General features: G+C 40.3%; 1 protein-coding gene across 1 annotated transcript in view; it reads left to right on the forward strand.

The window, feature by feature from the left end:
• TTC39C (tetratricopeptide repeat domain 39C) overlaps positions 1 to 23,929 on the forward strand; it is a 109,571-nt gene that overhangs the window by 65,430 nt on the left and 20,212 nt on the right. The gene's annotated exons all lie outside the window — the stretch shown is intronic.

The following is a 23,929-nucleotide window of genomic DNA, read 5'->3' on the forward strand; positions in this document are numbered from 1 at the left end:
TATTTTTGAGAGAGAGAGAGCAAGCGAGCGCATGAGTGGGGAGTGGGGCAGAGAGAGAATCCCTAGCTGTCAGCACGGAGCCTGCTGTGGGGCTTAAACTCACTAACCATGAGATCATAACCTGAGCCAAAACCAAGAGTCAGATGCTTAACCAACTGAGCCACCCAGGTGCCTCTGCACCTCTCTCCCCTCCCCCCTCCCCAATCTGCTTGCTTGCGGACATGAAGATTTGAAGAAAAAGAAAAGTATAAGAAAAAAATCATATGAAAGAAGGTGGCTGTTATGCCAGGTGCACCAACAGCTAATAGAGAATATTGCGAGATTCTAACAACCTCCATCTTCCAGTTAACCGGGTGCCCGGCAGCAACACAGTTAATTCTAGTCGTCAGCCTCCTGCAAACCCGCTGTGAGTGCTTTTGAAGATTTTTGCTCACGAAGAAGGCTTTTGTGAGGCTCTTGTGAGCGCAGGGATGATTTGTTTACTGATATTTTTTGTTGGCAACTGAGTGTATATTGTTTCGTTTCCCTCGTGAGGTGCCTCCTTAAATCTGAGGACTCCTCATCTTTACATATGGAAGTTGTATTTTAGAGATAGTACTGATAATTTATAATTGGAAACTAGTACATACAGAAAGCACAGCAGGATCTGAATTATTTAAACCTGTGTCTGAATTGTTTTTTTCTCATTATCTTACAACTGTTTTTCTTTGCATTCAGGCTCATAAGCGTTCAGTTATGTTTCTCCTTTTTCTTGCTGTCTTAGCAACATAGTTGTGATCAGTTTCTTATGCAGTCTGCTCTTTTGGTTAGCGTTCTTTTAAGCTCAGCGTTATGGTCTTACGTGTAGGGAAGGATGTTCAGTTTATTAAAGTTTCTGTGCTCCCTTGGGTTTGTGCAAGAGGAAATAACCTATATAAGGGAATTTTAAATCGACGAAGCCTTCTCACCGCAGTGACCATTTCTGAAATGAGAGTTGCGTTACAAGGTCAGTGCTTCCTTAAATGTCCAATTCTTAAAGGGCAGGCATTACTCATTTTGAATAACTGAACATGTTGATACTAGGTTCAATGTTGAACAGATTTGCTGCCTGGGACGAGAGCCTGAATTTATAATTATGTGCAACACAGCATAAGGCACCTTAGCATTGGGCATTTATTAGAATTCTCTCTTTACTCCCCACGTTAAATGAATGCTCTAAATTGGGTCTTAAAGGTGTCAAATAGAAATGTAAAACAAGGGTTTGTATCTTAAGCTTGCCATTTTAGTCAATTTTTTATTTCAAACAAAAATGCCTAACTTTTAGCTAAACTGGTAACTTCCCCCCCCCCCCCCAATACTTAATTTGGCATGGTTTTAGTTTGTGCCATAATTCATTCCTATTAGGGACTGAGTGGATGCTAAAAGCAAGTGGTTATTCACTACTGTTGGGATGATTCTAGCAATGAGGAGGCCATAGGGTCGTCAGAGGACCCTTCTGAATACAGTATGGGGAGGTACACAGTTGGCATTATGGTTCTTAGCAGGCATTCAGGCACTTTCGGGGGCGGGGGGGGTGGAGAATTGTCATCTGGTGTGGGTGGTGGATATTAGGACTACTTCACCGTGAGGCAGCTTGCTTACCGGACTGATCCTTGGTTTTCAGAAAAAAGACTAAAAGATGTATTTCTGCCTCTGATTAGTGAGCTGTAGCATCAGGGCCAAGGGGATGTGCCGGTTTTTCTGTTCGGCCCTTCCCAAGGGCCCAGAAGGAAGGATTTGGGGGATTCTGAGGTAACTTGGACTATTAATGGTATTCTCCCAGTGCCCAGACACAAGCATTTCATTCACCTTCCCAAGTGACCGTGAGGAAGCTGGTTGGGGTAGGGTTGGGGGCACGGACTCCTTTGTTTGCAGATGTGGGACTGCCCAGAGGGGCTGTTACAGCTCCTGTCAGAGGCTTTTGTAAGGCCTCTAAGGCCTCAAACCGGTTTATGGAAACATGGGGCCCTGCTGACAAATGTGCTTGCAAAGAACATGTTGGGGTTTTGTTTTTTGTTTTTTGTTTTTTTTTTTAATTTTTAGTAAGCATTTAGGTTAGAGATAGGACCCCTGAGATCTTTTTGTCAACAAACAGAGAACATGGTGTGCGAGCTTTAACCTCGCAGATGCAGCATATGACACTCAGTTTCTTCAGTGAGTCAGTCTACATAATTGGAACAGCTGCTTTTGTGTCAGCTTGCTGTCCTACAGGGTGACTAGCTCAGTATGTGCTGGTTAGTTTATTTTCTGTACACATTCTTTTCAAATCCTGTGCCCTTGCCCACTTTCTGTTTAATTTCATGAACAACTTTTTACATCCTCTGGGACAATTTGGAATCCGTCTGGGAGGATGTTTTTTGACAAAGCCACCCCATCCTGTCACTTGATAACCCTTGCCATGGTGGTTTTGTTATTTCCTGTTGTTAGGGCCCAACTTGACCTAGCAGGTGGTCAAGTGAGGTGGTTATGTGAGGTGCATTTGCACCCCAGGATGGAGCATACCCTGTGCTAAAGGTACTGCTGTTAAAGCACAAATCTCTGCAGAGAGAATTTTGTCTCTTTACTGCCTTGGCTTCTCCCCACTGTGTGTCTGTATACTCCCACCTCCTACCTTTCCACCCTCTTGTGTTCTCATTACCTGTCCAGTTCCTGTTGACCTCTCCCGTGTGACTTGTCATGTTGCTGGGAGGCATAACTGGGTTCCTGTGGTACTTAGCATGGGATAAACAATATATAACTCGTGTGTGATGGGTTTTATTCTTACTGAGGCTTAAGCCTGGGAAGTAGGGTTATCAAACTTCTTACTTTTTTTTTCTTTTTAGGAGAAAAAAAAATGTTTTGGTGTCGGTAAAAGCCAACCCATGATTGGCAAAGTGGGTGGCATGTAGCTAGAGGGGCGACAGGTCCTACACAATACCTATATATTTACCTATATTTCCCCGATTCTCCATACTGCAAGCAGCTGTTAGGGAAATGGTCCCAGATGTTGTATAGGAATCTCAATTTTAAAATGTGAATTTATATAGTTTTGAATTTTTGTACTTCCATGAGTTTTTACCCAGGTAAACCAGGTATGGTACTGATAAGTCCATTAAGCATACAAGTGATTAATGAGTTTTTTTTTTTTTTTTTGGTTGTTTAAAAAGTTATCAGGGACAAGCCTACATTTTAATCACTTATTTTTATTTCTCTCTGGTCCTCTTTTTTTCCCCGTAAATAATACAGATTTCCTCCCCTTCAGTTTTAACTATCTACTTAGTATGTAATATATACATGTATTTGGTTTTACATGCATACTCTTTCATTACACACTTTATATCATGTGACTGTTTAGTGATCAAACTCAGTTGTAATACCTAAACTAATGAAAGTTGATAAACATTCTAATGAGGTTGTTACTGTGCACGCATTTTGAGAACTCTTATTTTGAAACTGTTTTCTAAGCTGAGACTCCTACTTTTTGAATAGATGAGTCCATTGATCAATGAGACTGATGTCTTGTCTTTGTTAAGAAAAAGCTGGTTATCAAAGACTGCCTGCTTCTCTTGTGTGGCACGTAAGCCTATTTCTGAAACCATTTCTGAAAAAGGAGATGCAAAATGTCTTCACGATTAGAGTAAGAGGTTATCCTCCTAAGGAGGGTGCAGAATCAGATATTTAAATTCTGATGTGCTGGTTGGAGAAGTACAGCTCTAAAGAAATGAATTGAATAAATGAGGTAAAATGCAGCTGGATTGAAATGATGTCTCTGTGGGGCACCTGGGTGGCTCAGTTGGTTAAGCGTCCGACTTCAGCTCGGTCATGATGTTGCGGTTTGTGGGTCTGGGCCCCGCGTCAGGCTCTGTGCTGACAGTTAGAGCTTGGAGCCTGCTTCATAATCTGTCTCCCTCTCTCTCTGCCCCTCCTGGCTCATTCTCTTCCTCTCTCTCTCAAAAATAAATAAGAACATTAAATTTTTTAAAAAAGAAATGAAGTCCCTGCAAACCACAAAAGACTCTTAAATAAAGAGAACAAACTGAGGGTTGACGCAAGGGTGTTGGGTGGGTGAGATGGGCTATATAGGTGATGGGCATTAAGGAGGGCACTTGTTGGGATGAGCACTGGGTGTTCTGTGTAAGTGATGAATCACTAAATTCTATTCCTGAAATCATTATTCTATATGTTAACCAACTTGGATTTAAATTAAAAAAAATATATTGTAGCCCTGGAGAAAAAAAAAAGAAATTAAGTCTCTGCTTATGGCAGGGGGTACCCAGATCAACAGGCATGAGCCCCTGTGCTCTTCAGGCTCAACCTGGGCCCCACTTGACTGTAGGTGCCACTCAGACAATTAGCCATTACAGTACTGCTTCACGAGGACAAAGGGAAGGAAGTTTGTGCAAGGTCTGGAGACCACACTGAAAAAGTTACAATGAACTTTACCTTTCATATGTGTGCGAATGTCCCCTGATCATCTCCTCTTTCTCTGACTTGAAGCTGCCTTGTTTGTTCTGGCAAACGCCGCCCCCTCACTACGGTCTGCTCCCCTGTTTAGTACTTCCCCTCCCGCCCCTCCTCTCCCTTCTGAGAATAATAGGATGTGGTTTCTTTACCCTGAACGGTGTCTGTAGGGACTTGCTTTGACGGTTGACCTTCGCTTCACCATGTTCATGTCACCCCCCCGTCCCATCTCCTTCTCAGGCAGTCAGGGTTTTCTTATCCTTATTTTCTACTAGCTGTGAAGTTCTGGGTGAAAGGCTTGGACACATCTACACCAGCGTGTGTTCTGTCTGGGGACTTGCTTTCTGCTCATTATTTTAGGTGACTTCAGTTGTCTGAGGTACCTTTTAAAAATTGTAGTGCTTCTGTCTGTATTTTTATTAAGATGAAAGGACATTTTTCACTGGTGCTCCCCGGAATAAGTGGAAGGGCTGTGTTGCTTTTTAGCCTACCAGTTCATGATTGGGACAGGGACAGAAAAGTGGAGGTCGGTCCCTTTGGTGGTGAATTTATCAGCTAGAGAAAAGAGACGGGAGGCCTGCAGGGGTCACGGAGAGCAGAGGCCAGGTGGAAGTGGCAAACACCACAGAGGGTCTTTGCCTGAGCTCTCTTCTCTCGGGCATGTTGACATTAGTGGAGCTGTTTGGTAGCAGTGTTCTTTGCATCTGTCAAAGAGCAAGCCTGCCTCTTGTATTTGAACAGCATGCCTTGCCGGCATGATGTAATGTTGTTATTTATAGCATCAGGAAAAAGGCAATGCAGGAAGGGAAATAATTCCCTGAAGTTCTGTTCATTGTAGTCTTCTCTTCATCCTACAAGGTTCTATCACTTCAGGCGCCAAAAAAATAGGGTTGCCATTTATTCTTAGAAGAACACAAAATGAGAGGTTGGTTCCAGCTGGTGTGGGAGAGAGGGGGGATATATTTGTCTCCACTTTCCAGTGAGATAAACATGTATCATGTGGTTTAATAACTCTGTGCACTTTAAAATAAGAGGGTAGTAACCCAAATTGCTAATAGGTTAAATACATTTGCTCTTCTTTCAGCTCCATCATTACAGGCTGTTGGACTGACAAGCAAGTAGAAGGTTAATGATTTTTATCCCTAAGCTCACTAAGTGTGCATAAGAGGATGAGCTTTCCCTTGCCTGCATTAGCCCTGGTCCTAGGGGTAGGAGTTCAGTGCACAGTCTGTTGTTAGGTGTCCTTGATAACAGAATTGCTAAACCGATTCGGCTACTCAGCAGTATTAATGCTGAATCACAGATAATAAGTGGGTTGTCACTCATGTCCTCTTGTGTGCTAAAGGTGACAAGATCTCTCCTTTAAAAACATATACATAATAGTTTAAGATGTTAGGGCACTTGGGTGTCTCAGTCGGGTAAGGCTCAAGTCATGATCTCCTGGTCCATGGGTTGGAGCCCTGCATCAGGCTCTGTGCTGACAGCTTGGAGCCTGGAGCCTGCTTTGGATTCTCTGCTCCTACCCCGCTCCTGTTCTGTCTCTAAAAATAAATAAAGGTTAAAAAAAAAAAGATGTTAGGCAACTCCGTAAAAATAACCCAGTGATACTTACATTTTAAGCTGTTTTGCTTCCAGTTATTTTGTGATCTTTAGTACACACGTGAGACTTGATGCAGTTTTGTTTACAAATCTTCCATATTTTAACATGTTTTTATAAGTAATTGGCATGCAGAATATTTAGATTTCCATTTTGTTAATAATTTGACATTTCCTTTCGTTGGGAAACTGCTGGGATATTTGATTATTGTTGTTTCTCTATTTACCAGTATCTCACTCTGATAGTGCTGCAGTAAATAGCATATTCTTCCTTTTTTTTTTTTTTTTTTTGAGTTATTTCTTTGGATTATAGCTCCAGTGGTGTCATTATTAGAATCAGAGTATGAATAGTTCCGTAGCTCCTGCTAGATGAGAGATTATACTCAAATAGTGGGCCAGAGTATGATCATTCATTATTTTGTGCATGGTATCAGCAGCATGTTCCATTGCATAGTTTTCTTTTTATTTCCATAATGATGCAGTTTAAAGATCGTAAAATATTACTGACAAGACTTCTCATGTTCATGTGTCAGAAGACAATAGTGTTAAGGTGGCAGTACTGCCTTAATTGAGCTACCAGATTTCAGTATAATCCCTCAAAAAAATCACAGCCTGCTTTTTTGTAGAAATCGACAAAGTGATACTAAACTTAAGGAACCCAGAGGCAGTCTTGAAAAGGAAAACAAAATTGGAAGATAACATACTTCCTAATCTCAAAATCTACAAAGTAATCAAGTGAGTGGTACTGGCATAAGAATAGACCTGTAGAGATCAATGAAAGTCAAGAAATCTGTACATTTATGGATCAATTGACTTTTGACAAGGGTAAATCAGTAGGCAAAGAATAGTCTTTTCAGCAAATGGAGTGACGACAACTGAATATCCACATGCAAGTAAATGAAGTTGGACTCCTACTGTATACTGTATGGAAGAATGAATGCAAATGGATCGTAGACCTAAATGTAAGAGCTAAAACCATAAAACTCTTGGGTTAGACAGGACATCAAAAGCACAACAACAAAAGGAAAACAGCTAAATTGAACTACATCAAAATTAAAGCCTTTTGTGCTGCAAAGAGTATTGTCAAAGTAAACAGGGGTGCCTGAGTGGCTAAATCAGTTGAGTGTCCCCACTCTTGATTTCAGCTCAGGTCATAATCCCGGGGTCGTGGGACTGAGCCCCATATTGGGCTTTGTGCTGAACACGGAGCCTACTTAAGATTTTTTCTCTCTCCCTCTCCCTCTCTCTCCTGCTTGTACTCTCTCTCTCTCAAAACAAAAAATAAATTTAAAAAAAGGTGGGGGGGCCCTTAACTGACTAAGCCAACCAGGGTTAGGGTTAGGGTGCATCCAACTTTGGATCTCAAATCTCATTCTCAGGGTTGTGAGTTCAAGCCCCCTGTGTTGGACTCCATGCTGGACATGGAGCCTACTTAAGAAAAAAAGCTGCAGAATGGGAGAAAATATTCGCAACTTGTAGATAGGACAAGGGACTTATATCCAGGATATGTAAAGAACTCTAACAACTCAATTAAGAGACAAATAAGCCACATTTTAAAATAGGCATAGGATCTGAAGAGACCTTTCTCCCAAGAAAATCTGCAAATGACCAATAAGCACATGAAAAGATGCACAACATCATAAGTAATTATGAAGAAATGCAAATTAAAACCAAGTGAGATGCTATTTCACACCTACCAGGCTACCTGTAATGAAGACAGCCAATCACAAGTGCTGGCCAACATATGGAGAAACCAGAAACCTAATTCATTGTTGATGGGGATGTAAAATAGTGCGGCCGCTTTGGAAAAGTTTGGCACTTCCTCAAAATGTTAAACACAGATTTACGATATGACCCAGAAGTCCCTTTCCTGGCAGTATACCCAAGAGAAATGAAAACATATGTCCATATTGTTATTTATAGAGCAAAGAGTGGAAGCCACTCAGATGTCCATCAGTTGATGAACAAAATGTGCATCCATACAATGGAATAATTATATTCAACAACAAAAAGGAATGAAGTACTGATACGTGCTACAGTGTGGGTGAACCTAGAAAGTATGTTAAGTGAAGAGAGTCAATCACCAAAGAGCATATATTGTAGGATTCCATTTCTGTGCAATCTCCAGAAGGCAAATCTATCAGAATTAATTTAGTTATCAGAATTAAACGATATCTATATCTCACACATGCAAATAGGTATGAGAATGCAATAGTTCTTTGAACATCAGTGTACAATCTAGAAGAAAACAGGATTATCTATGTGTCCCAGTTGGGGCAGAAGATAAATATGTGAAGAAATGAAGTCTGTCATAACAAAAATGTATACATGTTCAAATTTTCACAATAAAATGTAATAATTTTCAAATGAAAGTATTAGAAGATATATGTGATAAGGATTCCTTATGATTACATTATACATTATAATATGGGCAGATACATAAGGAGAATATTTATTTTGAGAGAGATTATTGCTTACTTGGGGGTGGGGATGAACGAGGGAGAGAGGAATAACTCTTAGCGGGTACAGGGTTTCTTGTTGGGGTGATGAAAATATTCTAAACTTAGATTCTGCTAATGTTTGTGCAGCTCAGTGAATGTACTAAAAATCATAGAATTGTATACTTCAAGTGGGCAAACCTTTTGATATTTGAGTTATATCTCAAAGATGTTTCAAGAAAGTTATGGAGGATATTTTCCGTATGAATATATACAGTCTCTTTTTCTTTGGATGTAAATTATTGGTGCAACAGAATGACTCCTGAGTAAAAAGTAATTTCCTGGGGCATCTGGGGTTCAATCAGTTAAGTGATTAGGTCATGATCCCACAATTCCTGAGATTCAGCCCTGTGTCAGGCTCTGTGCTAACAGTGCAGAGCCTGCTTGGAATTCTCCCTTTCCTCTCTACCTCTCTCTGTTTCTGTCTCTAAATAAATAAATAACCCTCTCCTACTCTCTGTGGGTCGGTGTCTCTCTCTCTCTCTCTCTCTCTCTTACTCTCAAATAAACTTAAAATATTTTTCTTACATATTTTCCAAAATTCTAATGTATAATGTAATCATAAGGAATCTTCATCATGTATACCTTCTAATACTTTCATTTGAAAGCTATTAAGTTTTGTTGTGAAAATTTGAACATTCAAACATGTACACATTTTTGTTATAACAGACTTCATTTCTTCACATATTTATCTTCTGCCCCAACTGGGACACATAGATAATCCTGTTTTCTTCTAGATTGTACACTGATGTTCTAAAAAGTATTACATTCTCATACCTATTTGCACGTGTGAGATACGGATATCGTTTCTTTTTTTTTTTTTTCAATGAAAACCATTTTATTTTATTTTTTTAATTTAATTTTTTTAATTTACATCCAAATTAGTGTATAGTGCAACAATGATTTCAGGAGTAGATTCCTTGTGCCCCTTACCCATTTAGCCCATCCCCCCCCCAAAACCCCTCCAGTAACCCTCTGTTTGTTCTCCATATTAATGAGTCTCTTATGTTTTGTCCCCCTCCCTGTTTTTATATTTTTTGTTTCTCTTCCCTTATGTTCATCTGTTTTGTCTCTTAAAGTCCTCATATGAGTGAAGTCATGATATTTGTCTTTCTCTAATTTCACTAAGTGTAATACCCTCCAGTTCTGTCCACGTAGTTGCAAATGGCAAGATTTCATTCTTTTTGATTGCCGAGTAATACTCCATTGTATATATATACCACATCTTCTTTATCCATTCATCCATCGATGGACATTTGGGCTCTTTCCATACTTTGGCTATTGTTGATAGTGCTGCTATAAACATTGGGGTGCATGTACCCCTTCGAAACAGCATCCCTTGGATAAATACCTAGTAGTGCAATTGCTGGGTCGTAGGGTAGTTCTATTTTTAGTTTTTTGAGGAAGCTGCATACTGTTTTCCAGAGTGGCTGCACCAGCTTGCATTCCCAAGATATCGTTTAATTCTGATACCCCCTGTATCAGGAATATTGACACTTTTGTTTTTCCTCCTGTTATTGAGTTAAACCCTTTTAAGATAGATGGAATCTGTTTTTTTTCTTGTTAAATTGTTTGTTGTTAAACTTTGCTATCTCCAGGGGCGCCTGGGTGGCTCAGTTGGTTAAGCGTGTGACTTCGGCTCAGGTCATGATCTCGTGGTTTGTGGGTTCGAGCCCCATGTCGGACTCTGTGCTGACAGCTCAGAGCCTGGAGCCTGCTTCTGATTCTGTCTCCTTCTCTCTCTGCCCCTCCCCCACTTGTGCTCTGTCTCTCAAAAATAAATAAATGTAAAAATTTTTTTTTAATTTTGCTTTCTCCATCAATTTCTTTTCATCATGATAAGTGCACTCTTTAATCCCCATCCCCTATTTCACCCATCCCCCCCCCACATCCCCACTGGGTTCTCTATAGTTAAGAGTTCACTTTGTTCTCTATAGTTAAGAGTCTGTTTCTTGGTTTGTCTCTTTCTTTGGTGTTCATTTGTTTCTTTAATCCCACATATGAGTGAAATCATATGGGTTTGTCTTTGACTTCAGTTAGCATAATACTTTCTAGCTCTATCATGTCATTGCAAATAGCAAAATTTCATTCTTTTTTATAATGGGATATTCCATTGCATATATATACCACATCTTCTTTATCCATTCCTCAGTTGATGAACATTTGGGCTGCTTCTGTAATTTGGCTATTGTAAATAATGCTGCATGTATCCCTTTAAATTAGTGTTTTGTATTTGGGGGGGGGGGGAGGTAAGTACTGAGTAGTGCTTTTCCTGGATGGTAGAGTAGTTCTGTTTTACTTTTTTTGAGGGACCTCCATACTGTTCCACAGTGGTTGCATCCATTTTCATTTCCACCAACAGTGCACATGCATTCTCTCCACATTCTCGCCAACACTTGGCTCATGTCTTGATTTTAGCCATTCTGATAGGTGTGAGGTGATATCTCCTTGTACTTCTGATTTGCATTTCCCTGATGATGAGTGATGTTGAGCATTCTTTCATATGTCTGTTGACCACCTGGATGTCGTCTTTGGAGAAATGTCTGTTCGTGTCTTCTGCCCATTTTAATTGGAGTGTGTGTGTGTGTGTGTGTGTGTGTGTGTGTGTGTGTGTGTGAGTTGTATCACTTTTTTATATATTTTGGATACGAACCCTTTATCTGATAGGTCATTTGCAAATATCTTCTCTTATTCCATAGGTTGTCTTTTAGTTTTGTTAATTATTCCCTTTGCTGTGCAGAAACTACTAATGTTTCAGTAGTTTTATTTCCCTGGTCTCAGGAGACATATCTAGAAAAATGGTGCTTATGCTAGTGTCCAAGAAATTACTGACTGTGCTTTCTTCAAGGATTTTTGTGGTTTCAGGTCTCAAATTCAGGTCTCTAATTCATTTTGAGTTTATTTTTGTGTATGGTGAAGGAAAATGGTCTGGTTCTATTCTTTTGGATATGGCTGTCCAGTTTTCCTGACATCATTCATTGAATAACCTTTTTCCATCATATATTCATTTCTCCTTTGTCAAAGATTGGCCATGTAATTGTGGGTCTATTTCTGGATTTTCTGTTTTATGCCATTGATCTGTATATCTGTTTCTATGATGGTACTATACTGTTTTAGTTAGTACTGCTTTATAATATGACCTGAGATCTGGAATTGTGATATCTCCAGTTTTCTTTTTCAAGATTGCTTTGGCTGTTTGAGGACTTTTGTGGTTCCATACAAATTTTAGGATTGTTGGTTCTGGTGCTGTGAAAAATGCTGTTGGTATTTTGATAGGGATTGCATTAAATGTGCAGAATGCTTTGGGTATTTTAACAATATTTATTCTTACAACCTGCAAGCATGGAATGTCTTTCCACTTCTTTGTGTTGTCTTGAATTTCTTTCATCAGTGTTTTAAACTTTCAGAGTACAGGTCTTTCACCTCTTTGGCTGAGTTTATTCCTATTTTATTGTTTTTGGTGTAATTGTAAATGGGATTGTTTTCTTAAATTCACCTTGTGCTGCTCCATTATTATATAGGAATGGAACAGATTTCTGTACATTGATTTTTGTATCCTGTGGCTTTACCAGATTCATTTATTAGTTCTAGTAGTTTTTTGCTAGAGTCTTTAGGGTTTTCTATGTATAGTATCATGACATCTGCAAATAGTGAAAGTTTTACTTCTTCCTGACCAATTTGGATGTCTTTTGTTTATTTTTGTTGTCTGATTGCTGTGGCCACGACTTCAGTACTGTGTTGAATGAAAGTGGTAAGAGTGGACATCCTTGTCTTGTTCCTGACCGTAGGAAAAGTGCTCCCAGTTTTCCACCATGGAGTCTGAAGTTGGCTGTGGGTTTTTCATATATGGACTTTATTATGTTGAGATATGTTCCCTCTAGACCTACTTTGCAGCAGGTTTTTATCACGAATGGATATTGTACTTTGTCCAATGCCTTTCCTGCATTTGTAGAAATGGTCCTATGGTTGTTCTCCTTTCTGTTATTGATGTGATGTGTCATGTTGATTGTTTTTGCAAATAGTGAACCACACTTGCATCCTGTGAATAAATCCCACTTGGTCATGGTGTATTTTTTAATGTATTGCTGGATTCGGTTTGCTAATATTTTGTTGAGGGTTTTGGCATCTATATTCATGAGAGATATTGGCCTGTAGTTCTTTTTTTGTAGTGTCTTCATCTGGTTTTGGTATTAGGGTAATATTGGCCCCATAGAATGAATTGAAAAGTTTTCCTTCCTCTTGTATTTTTTGGAATAGTTGGAGAAAAATCGGTTAACTCTTCTTTTGGGGCATCTGGGTGGCTCAGTCCGTTAAGCGTCTGACTCTTGATTTCGGCTCAGGTCATGATCTCATGGTTTGTGGGATCAAGCCCCATGTCAGGCTCCATGCTGTCAGCATGGGATTCTCTCTCTCCCTCTCTGCCTGTCCCCTCACTCACTCTTGTGCACATGTGCCCTCTCTCTGTTTCTTGCTCTCAAAATAAATAACACTCCCTCCCCCCACCCTCCCCCCAAAAACGTCTTCTTTAAATGTTTGGTAGAATTCACTTGTGAAGCCATCTGGTCCTGGACTTTAGGGTTTGGGGTGTTTCTTGATTATTAATTCAGTTCCATTGCTGGTAATTGGTCTGTTCGATTTTCTGTTTCTTCCTGCTTTCATTTTGGTAGGTTATATGTTTCTAGGAACTTACCCATTTTTTTTCCAAGTTGTCCAGTTTGTTGGCATATAATTTTTCATAATAATCTCTTGCTGTTGTTTGTATTTCTGTGGTGTAGGTTGTTATTTCTCTTCTTTCATTAGTGATTTTGTTTATTTGGGTCCTCTCTCTACTTTGGTAGTCTGACTAGAAGTTTATCCATATTATTGATCTTAAAAAAAAAAAATCAGCTCCTGGTTTCATTGATCTGTTGTGTTTTTTGAAGTTTCTATCCTTTATTTCTGCTCTAATCTTTATTTCCTTTTGTTGGGCTTGGGTTCTTTTTTTCTAGTTCCTTTTGGTGCAAGGTTGGGTTGTTGGAGGTTTTTCTTGCTTCTTGAGTTGGGCCTGTATTACTATAAACTACCCTCTTAAGAACCGCTTTTGTGCATCTAAGACTTTGGATCGTTGTGTTTTCATTTGCATTTGTTTCCATGTAACTTTTTATTCTTTGATTTCTTGGTTGACATATTCATTGTTTAGTAGCATGTTATTTAACCTCCATGTATTTGTGCACTTTCCAAACTTTTTCTTGTGGTTGATTTCTCATTTCATAGTGCTATGGTCAGAAAAGATGCAGATGGAGTCTATTTTTGAGACGTTTTTATATTTTTAAATGACTGTTATTTAGCCTTGATAATTGTGATTTTATAATGTTTTGAATATAACATAGATCAACTATTGCCATGAAAAGTACCTATTTAGTGGGGCGCCTGGGTGGCTTAGTCAGTTAAGTGTCTGACTTCAGCTCAGGTCATAATCTCACGGTTTGTGGGTTCAAGCCCTGTGTCGGTCTCTGTACTGACAGCTCGGAGTCTGGAGCCTGCTTCATACTCTGTTTCTCAATCCTTCTCTCTTTCTCTCTTTCTCCCTTCTCTCTCTCTCTCTCTCTCTCTCTCTCTCAAAACTAAATAAACATGAAAAAAGTATTTAGTATTTTATCTACTTGTTTTCTCATATATATCCTTAACTATTAGTTTGTCAGTTTCTGTATATTACAGGGAGATTTTAATTGAGATTTAGAATATTTCATTAATTTCTGAGGATGTCTGTTAATTTAGGGATCCCCCTTTATTTCTTTCATTACACTTTATAATGTTTGTGTGTGTACATTTGTCCTGTTCTGAGTAAACAGGGGTCCAAATAACATAAGTATGTGTAAGTGTACCTAGTTATTTTGGGATTAAGGAGGCACTAGAAGTCAGGCCTTCTTTCTCAATCCAGTGTTACTTTGCTTTTATTTGTTAATAAATGATACACACACATATTATGTATATAATATTTTATATGTTGGCAAATGTTTTATATGTAACTTCTAAGTAAATCACATATATTTCAATGTGAAAATATTCAAGGAGGTTTATTCTTAGCTTTAAATTTGATATTTTATAAAAATGAGTTGGTTAGTAGACTATCTTTTTTACAGTTTGAAGAAGCAGGTCACTTAAAGTAATGAAACCATTATTAAACATTTGAATGTTTTTCTGTTATTCGGGTACCCATTTGAAATCAATTCCTTAGTAACATTTCTTCAGTAATGTTTTAAAACATCTTACTGTTCTATGCATTTTAGTTTTATATTGTAGTTTTTCTATTTCCACTTACTATTTAAAAATATGCCAGTATTATTAATAGATATGTAAAAATGTGGTGTCACTTTCTATTTGTGGTATTTTTGTGCTGTTTGCGGTATTTTATAAATTTGTGTCTATGATTGGGCTTTTGGATACATTGGCTTTAAATGTGATTTTTTACCAATTCATTTTTTATTTCCATTTTCTGTCTAGTTTTCCTTAATTTAGCTTGTCTTCTAATCCATTTTTTTAAAACTTTGTATTTCTCTTAATAGGTATCTGTGCTCTCATTTAGGGATTGTACTGTGTGCTTTGAAGTTCTGCTTGCATTTTGTTTTCTTGAGAGGGCTTGGGAGCTGTAATATTGCTACAGTGAGAGATGTATTTGGTCTTTGTCCCAAGTTCCTGGCACAGAACTCTAAAACCCGGCAATTTCCTCGTTGAGAGGTGATAGAAGAGTATGTTGCTACTCATACCAAGCCCCTTTCAGCCTTACCCTGAGTTACGGTAATGGGTTGACTGTGACTCCTAGGTAGCTGCAGGAGGAGGGCTGGTTGGTAGGATGGGAGGGTTGGAACTTTGAGTAGCACTTCCTACTGCCAACCTCCTGGAATGAATTGGGGCTGGAGATTGAGTTAGTCATCCAGACCAATGATTTATTCAATCAAGCCTAACTAATGGATCCTCCATTAAAATCCTAAATGATGGGGTTCAGAGAGCTTCCGGGTAGGTGAATGCATCCATGTGCTGGGAGTGTGGCACACCCCGAACTCCAAGGGACAGAAGTTTCTGTGCTCAGGACCCTGTTGGACCTTGTGCTATGGGCCTCTTCCTCTGGCTGTTCGTTTTTATTCTTTATGATGTCAGAAGTGTTGTGAGTAGAAGAGACTGGTTTCCTTCAAGCTTCCTAAAGGTTTAGTGCTATTAAATGTTCTTGCCAAGTGTTTTGTGTTGTTATGATTTATTACACTTATTATATAAATTGTGTGATGAGGCCTGCTCTGTCTGGTAGGTTTGTTTGGGTCTCTGTGTGGCCCTCATCCTCTGCCTGGCAGTAGCCTGGGGCTGAGGGAACCTAGGGCATAGTTTTGCTGTTCAGATTCAGCGAGGTGGTGATCTGGGAGGCCTGTGCTGCTCTTGGAGCTGTGAGTGAGTGCTAGTCCTCGTTGGCTGTAATGATGACAGAGCTGGTGTCAAGGCTGCAGCAGCATGGGGACAGCGAGGGAGCACATGCCCTGGAGAGAGCAGGACTGTATGGCAGGCAGGCAGTAAGCAGCTGGAGGTGTGGCCAGGCTTCAAGCAGCATAAACACAGGCCTACTGGAAGGTAAAGCTTGGTGTGGCTCACCATTGTGCTGCCCTCACAGCTGGGGAAGGCAACACAGAAGTGGGGGGATTGGGGCAGGCTGTTTCGAGTGTGGGAGTTTAAAGGTAGAGGTAAGAGTGTGGGGGATTAGCCTGCATTCAAGCCCAGAGCCAAGAAGCCACCAGATAGTGGGAGATCCAATCTCAGTGGGGCTGGAACATTTGGTGGGAGAGAGGCAGGTGGAATGGGGGTGACTAGGGAAACAACATATCATTTGATTTTTGTCTCTCAGTCCAAATCTCCTTTCTCATAGAAGAGTTCCTTGTTCATATTTAATTGTATGTTACATGCACATTGTTTTCCTTTGCCCTTCAGGATTGTGTTTGTTTATTCACTTTTCTTTTAATGCTTACCTGTTTTTGAGTAGATTTTTCTTTAGTATTAGATTAAAAAAAATGATTTTGATGTTTGACTTGTCTGTCTTCTATTTGAAACATGGGTTCACATATCCATACAGTGTTCCAGTCCTTTGTTCCTCACTCTTCTGATGCGAATGAGCATACTGTAAACTCCTTGAGAGGTGACAGAGTCAGGTTTCAGGAAATAGCATTTCTCACTTTTACCCTACCCCTTGTCTAAAGCTCTTGGAGGAAATTTTATATTTTCTCACAGCGTCGTGTTCAGCTTTCCTGATTTTCTTTATGACTGTGGACTCTTAACATTTGGGCAGCTGAGTTCTTGAAGCTGTGTGTTGCTTTGTTTGGGGTAATAGTATTCTTTTCTCCGGGCTGTCTGACAGAGGGCTTGTTAGTTCTGGCAATCTTGTCCCGTTGCTTCAGGTTTTGATCTATGTAGCTTTGGAGAAAGAGCTCTGGGCTAAGTCTAAGGATCTGGTTTGGCTCTGTCATAAACCATACAGGCACTGTCTCCTTCCCACTGGTTGCTCACAGACCAGACAACTTGAAAGAGCTGTAAGACCTCAGTCAATCCAGTCAGCCTTCTCTGGCGCTCTTTCTTCACCTGGAAAATTAGGGTTTTTCTGAAGCGTCTGCCCTGGAGCCCTGATTTAATTGACTAGTTGGGATATGTTCCATGAAAAGAGGTTCTGTGTCAGGCAAATCAGGATATGCTGGGACTGCTCAGAGACTTTAGTTTTGCACTGTGAGGGAGCTAGAGTATACAGGTACGCCGTCTGTGTTTACCCAACTTATTTGACCAGGAAAATTCTTTTTTATACAATAGCCTGTGAGAACCGAAAGGTTCAGTAGAATACACTTTAAGAAAAACACTAGGCTACATCATTTTTAAGGGTTTTTTTTGCCCCCAGCTTTAAATTTTATAGTTCTGTGGATATACTGAAGCCACTTAATTGCATATTTTAAAAGGGTAAGTTTTCTGGTGTGTGAAATATATCTCAACAAAGCTGTCATAAAAATTTTTTGTGGTTCTTTAATCTTCAGAATTAACTACATGGGATTGCTTCTGATTTTTTCAACTTGCCTTTAATTCTCTTTGAGGAAAAAAAAACATAGGAACTTGCCCATTTGACATCCTTTGTAGAGAATGCCATTCAGTTGTAGGAAAACTTCTTAAAGTTGCTTTACTGATTATGGCTTCTATTTCTCTCGTGTAAATCTCCATGCATATTGGATCTTCTCCATCTGTTTTCTTCTAGGTGTGTTTGTTTATCTTGAATTGCTGCCTTTTGTGTAGTGTGATTTTCTGTAGATTATTGTATCTGTTTTTCAGAGTTAATTCTTTGCATTATCTTCTTCACTGTTAATTTTAGTTTTTTGGTAGTGTCTTAAAAAAAATTTTTTTAACATTTACTCATTTTTGAGAGACAGAGTGTGAGTGGGGAAGGGGCGGAGAGAGAGGGAGAATCTGAAGCAGGCTCCAGGCTCTGAGCTGTCAGCACAGAGCCCAGCGTGGGACTTGAACTCACAGACTGCAAGATCATGACTTGAGCTGAAGTCGGACGCTTAACCGACTGAGCCACCCAGGTGCCTCAATAGTATCTTTAATATATGCACATTTCTTTTAAATTCATTGCTGTTTTTCATATAAATTCCATGTCATTTTAAAAGGCAGCGTGGTACGGCTGAAAAAGCATCTGACTCAGCTCAAAACAGGCTCTTTTACTTCCTGACTGGCTGAGCATTCTGAGTCTGTGTCCTTATGCATAGAAAGAGGACAGTGCCTCTCCCATGCTAGCCCTAAATAATGTAATGTGGATATGGTAAAGCACTCAGCACACGGTACTTGGACAGGGCTTTTCCTATTTAGACAGAATTGCATCTGGATTGTAAATCCAATATAAAGCACTTTCTGTGACACTCTTTGTCAACATCCTATGTGTAACCGTTGAGAGACCAAGGAAATGTAACTGGTGCGTTAATCACTTTGACCACTCCTTAGTGCTGGATTTGGTCACACAACGCTTTTTCAAGGGGGTTGCTATCCATGTGAAGGTGCTGAAAATAAAACTACCGTATTCCATTATTTGTACGTAATCAAATTTGTTGCCTGTGATATAAAAGGCCTTTGGGGGGGATGCCAAGAGAAATAGAGAAAAAGTCCCTGCCCCAGAAGTCATTCATAATCTAACTATGAATAGCAATGTTGAATGCATGAAAAGGTAATGGCTCAAGGCAATGAAAGTGCCAAATGAATGGGTGGTCACTGTTGGTGGGGATGACTGGGGAAGAGGGGGTGGAGGAGGTGGAACTTGAGGGATGGGAGAGCCACTTTCGGTCACCTTCTCAGGGAAACCTTCCATGACTGTGGTATTGGATGTGTTGGCCTCACTCCTGCCACTGGTCTGTCTCCTTTACCAACCCTCCTCATTTCTGCCCAGAGACTCCTGTTCACTGCACACTCAAGGTGAAGTCTCTTTCTTCTTTGCTCATGGTCTGGCTCTCCCCCTTAGAATGAGAAAGCAATCTCCACGAAGCAGGGACTCTTTCTGTCACTGGGTATCTCAAATGCCTTGACCAGTGCCCAGCTCCAGACACCAGGGCTTCAAGAGTGAGTGAGTGAGTGTGAGAGGGCACACGTGTTTGTGCACCTTGAATGAATACTCCGGCCCCTTGCCTTTTGCCTTTATTCATTGTGCTGTGATGATAGTTCTATTTTTATAGCTCCTGGGTTTTTCTCAGAATGGGAGCAGCCATATTTATGGCATTTTGGAAAGTCCCCTCAATTACACATAATTTGTAGATGCCATGTGTGTAGTGGTATTAAAGGCTCCATCCTCCCCAATCAAGGACTGTGTAAAACCAAAACATTAGGTGTGCCTGGATGGCTCAGTTGGTTGAGCTTCTGGCTCTTAGTTGAGGCTCAGGTCATGATCTCACAGTTCATGGGATCAAGCCCCACGTCGGTGTCTGAGTTCACAGTGCAAAGCCTGCTTGGGATTCTCTCTCTGTCCCTCTCTCTCTGCCTCTCCCCCTTTCATTTTCCCTCTTTCTCAAAAATAAATCATTCTTTGGTTAAAAAAAATTTTTTTTACACTTATTTACTTTTGAGAGACAGAGACAGAGCACAAGTCAGGGAGGAGCAGAGAGAGAGGGAGACACAGAATCCGAAGCAGGCTCCAGGCTCTGAGCTGTCAGCACAGAGCCCGACGTGAGGGTCGAACCCACGAACCGTGAGATCGTGACCTCAGCTGAAGTCGGACGCTCAACCAGTTGAGCCACCCAGGCTCCCCAATAATGCTTTGGTTTTAAAGTTTGTTTAAGAAAAAGAGTGATAGAATTGGTAGTACATGGATCAAAATACTGGTAGAACTGACCTATAAATGAACTCCTATATTATAATGTAAACAGTTTTTTTAAAAAATGAGGAATAAAGCTAAAATTAGTGTCCTTAACATAGAAAGAACTCTTAGAAACATAGAACATAGTAGAAGGATAAACAGACAAAAAGAAAAATAGACAAAATACCTGAACAGACAATCCATAAAATAAGATGCACAAATGGTAACCTTTTACCTTTTACCCCCATGATAGAATCAATGAGCCGCAAATTAAAACAAGGGAAAAAATGATTGGCAAATGCTGAAAAACATTCTCTGTTGGGAAAGGTTTAGGGAAATGGTCTCTTATAAACTGTTGGTACATATGTAAATTCATAAAACCTTTGGGACATGTAGTCTTGTATTTTTACAAATTAATCCACAATCTGTATAGGGAATAACTTAGATGTACCATATATGCACTCTCACACATGAGAGACCTACACATACACATACATGCACACAGAGACCGAACCTGCCCCCGTTCATCACCTGTAAGAAAAATTCCAGGAGTGGATTCTGAGGGGGAGGGAGGAGCAGGTGGTCTGATCTGCTATCTTAGGTCAGGTACTCACACCCTTCCTAAGACCAGAAAGCTTTTCCAGACAAGCAGGACCCTTCTGATTCCCATCATGTACGGGAATGGCTCCCCAGAGAAAGGAGACCTCTGACAGTTGATGTATTCGTTTCCTCAGGTTGCCATGACAAGGAACCACAGAAAGGGGACAGAAATTAGTTGTCTTGTAGTCCTGAGGTTGGAAGTCTGCAGGGTTGATTTTCTTCGGAGCCTCCTCTCCTTGGCTTGTAGAGAGCAGTCTCCTCCCTGTGTCTTCATGTGTTCTTTCCTGTGTGTATGCACACGTGCCTGGGTCCTCATCTCCTTCCTTCTTATGAGGCTTCCGGTTATATTGGATTAGGGCCTGCCCTAAAGACCTCATTCTAATGTAGTTACCTCTTTAGAGACCTTATCTCCAAATACAGTCACATTCTGAGATGGTAAGGATTAGGATTTCAACATATGAATTTTGGGGGGATGCAGTTCCACACATCACAGCTATCAGTGCCAATTAGTGTCTCCTCACAGGCGCTTAGGGTTTTCCTTTCTTTTCACAGGCACCTCAGATACCCTGGTAGCCTCTGAGTACAGTGCCCTGCACATTCTCTCAATGTGCCAAAATTCTCTCAGGGGTCAAAATGGAAAGAGTCACACGCCAATTTAAAGTAGACATGAACCACATGGTTTATCAAATCAGTGTCAAAACAGCAAGAAGCAACTGAAAAGGATAGCCTCGGTTAATGCTCTGAGGATGGAGTGCAGGCGTGGGGGGAAAGGCCATGCTACCTGAGGCCCAGCATACACGCATATAACGTCTTGCATCGCTCTGTACATCACTGGCCACAGTAAAGCAGTGGACCCTCGGGTTTTATTAGTGTTTCTTGGGTAGAGGACACACGGTGCCAGCATGGGTGTCACCAATGGATGGTCAGATTAAGGCCACCTGAATATTAATGTCTTAGGAATATTTAGTATTCTGAATATTTGGTGCTTTTTATATATTTATTTATATATATTTCATGTATATTTAGTACCCAGAATTTAGATACTTTGTGACCCTTTTTGTTCTCTTTTTTCAAATATATTTTTTAAAGTTTATTTATTTTGAGGGGGTGGGGAGAGGCAGAGAGAGAATCCCAAACAGGCTCCAGGCTGTCAGTGCAGAGCCCGACATGGGACTTGAACTCACCAACTGTGAAATCATGACCCAAGGTGAAATCAGGAGTCAGACACTTAATCGCCACCCAGGCGCCCTAAACCCTTTCGTCGTCTAACACACACACAGGCTCTTACTTGCGGAGTACGTACTGTGTTCTTGACATTCTGGACACATCTCAGGAATTCTGCCTGTGCCTGACAAACTCTGCTTCCTGGTTACTTAAAACCTCTTGAAAGAATGTGCCTGTATCTTACAAACTTCCATATCTAACAGCTGAAAATGCTCAACTGCGTGCTAGAGTGGTCCACATGGGAACACCCTCTCCTAGCGGCTGGGTCCACAGGAACTAGCATGTTCTTGGCTTTGCCACCACAAACAGCGATCTCCTCTCGTGTTTAACACCACAGAATTAAGTGGTACTAACATTATTTGAATGCCAGTGGACTGGCTCTGAGCTGAGACCTTTTTGTCGGCAATTGAATGCTATCATTTGATGTTAAACACAATTTGGTGGTGGCACAAAAGGAAAATGTTCGCTGGGGAAGTGGAATCTTGCCTTACGGATTCAGGGAAGTCTGGAACTTGATGTCCTTTTGGCACCAGAGTCTGGGTCAGGTCTCCAAAAGGACTTGGCCTTGTTTCCATTAACACCTTCCCCCCCCCCCCCCCCCCCCCACGACTCTACAAAGGAAACCTTTTGCTTGCTATCTGAATTTAATGTATCTTCTCAGCTTGGTATTGCTAGTGGGAATCTTTGAGTAGAATAGAATGTAACATTAGTAACTGCAAGTTTACTGTGCTGACTCTGAAAATTATTCGGACTCTTTTTGTGTTTTCATATTTGTACTTTGAGATCTTTTTTTAAAAAGTTGATTTATTTTGAAAGAGAGCAAGAGTGCATACGAGCCGGCGGGGGTGGGGGGGGGGGGCGGTGTGCAAAGAGAGAGAGGGAAGGAGAGAGCATCCCAAGCAGGCTCCATGCTGTCAGCGTGGAGCCTGATGAGGGGTCCAGTCTTAGGAACCATGAGATAACCTGAACCAAAATCAAGAGTTGGCTGCTTAACTGACTGAGCCACCCAGGTGCCCTGAAATCTTTACTTTCTAAAGGGCTTTAAATACATATTGATGTGGAAATAGCTGACATTTTTAAACTTGGAAAATGGGATTTGTGGCCACTTACATGTTTCCTTTTTCCTTCGTCCCTTGTCTCTCCAGGTATGTCTGTGTTTGGGTTAGGCAAGGATACAGATTTATATGTTTGTGGTAGAATCTTAAATGGCTCTTAATTATGTCTACAGGAAAGAATCTAGAATTTCTCCCAGTAGTCTAAAACAAATTGTGAGAAGCTTAATTACCATTTATTGCAAATCCTCTTTCTAAATGTTGGAAAACAATATTGTGATTTCCCAGCACTACTAACAGGTAACATACACCTATTTTTATTTTTTTTAATTTTAATTTTTTAAAGTTTATTTATTATTTTTGAGAGAGAGTGCATGAGCAGGGGAAGGGCAGAGAGCGAGGGAGACACAGAATCCAAAGCAGGCTCCAGGCTCTGAGCTGTTAGCACAGAGCCCGATGTGGGGCTCAAACTCACAAACCGTGAGATCATGACCTGAGCTGAAGTCGGCTGCTAAACCGACTGAGCCATCCAAGTGCCCCATTACATACACCTGTTTTTAAAGGCAATGTACCCTTCCCCAAGAGCATTGTGTGTGCGTTAATTCATTTATTTCAAGATCTCCTGAAAATTATAATTTTTTTCGCAAGGCCCAAAACTGTGTTGTTTGTGAAGTTGGCGCTGAAATCTGGTACTATTGACTAAATTTTAATATTCTCTGTTATGTCGTGTCTCCATTAAAGGAAAAAAAATCAAGTTATGGTATTTTAAACATTTTAAATGAATTATTCAATTGAAAGGCGTGGTTTGTAGTGAACTAGTTATTTATAGTTCCAGAGCATAGAAAATAATGAAAATATTTTCTACAAGTCTGCTAGTTCTGGTATGATCCTGATACCAAAACTCCTAGAGGAGAGCACTGAACAAAAACCTATAGGTCAACTTCATTCTGAACATAGAAGCTCTGAATAAATATTAGTAAGTTAGATCCAACAATGTATTTTTGATATGCTGAATTATGACCTTAGTAGGGCTTATTTCAGAAAGGCCAGCGTCGTTCAGCCTCAGGAAATGTGTTCCTGTTATGACCTGCATTAAGAAGGTAATTGTCCCATCAGTAGAGGCCCATCAGTAGAGGCCCAAATAGCATTTAATGAAATCCACTTAAAAA

This window comes from Prionailurus bengalensis, chromosome D3 (assembly GCF_016509475.1).
Source record: "Prionailurus bengalensis isolate Pbe53 chromosome D3, Fcat_Pben_1.1_paternal_pri, whole genome shotgun sequence".
NCBI classification, from domain to species: Eukaryota; Metazoa; Chordata; class Mammalia; order Carnivora; family Felidae; genus Prionailurus; species Prionailurus bengalensis.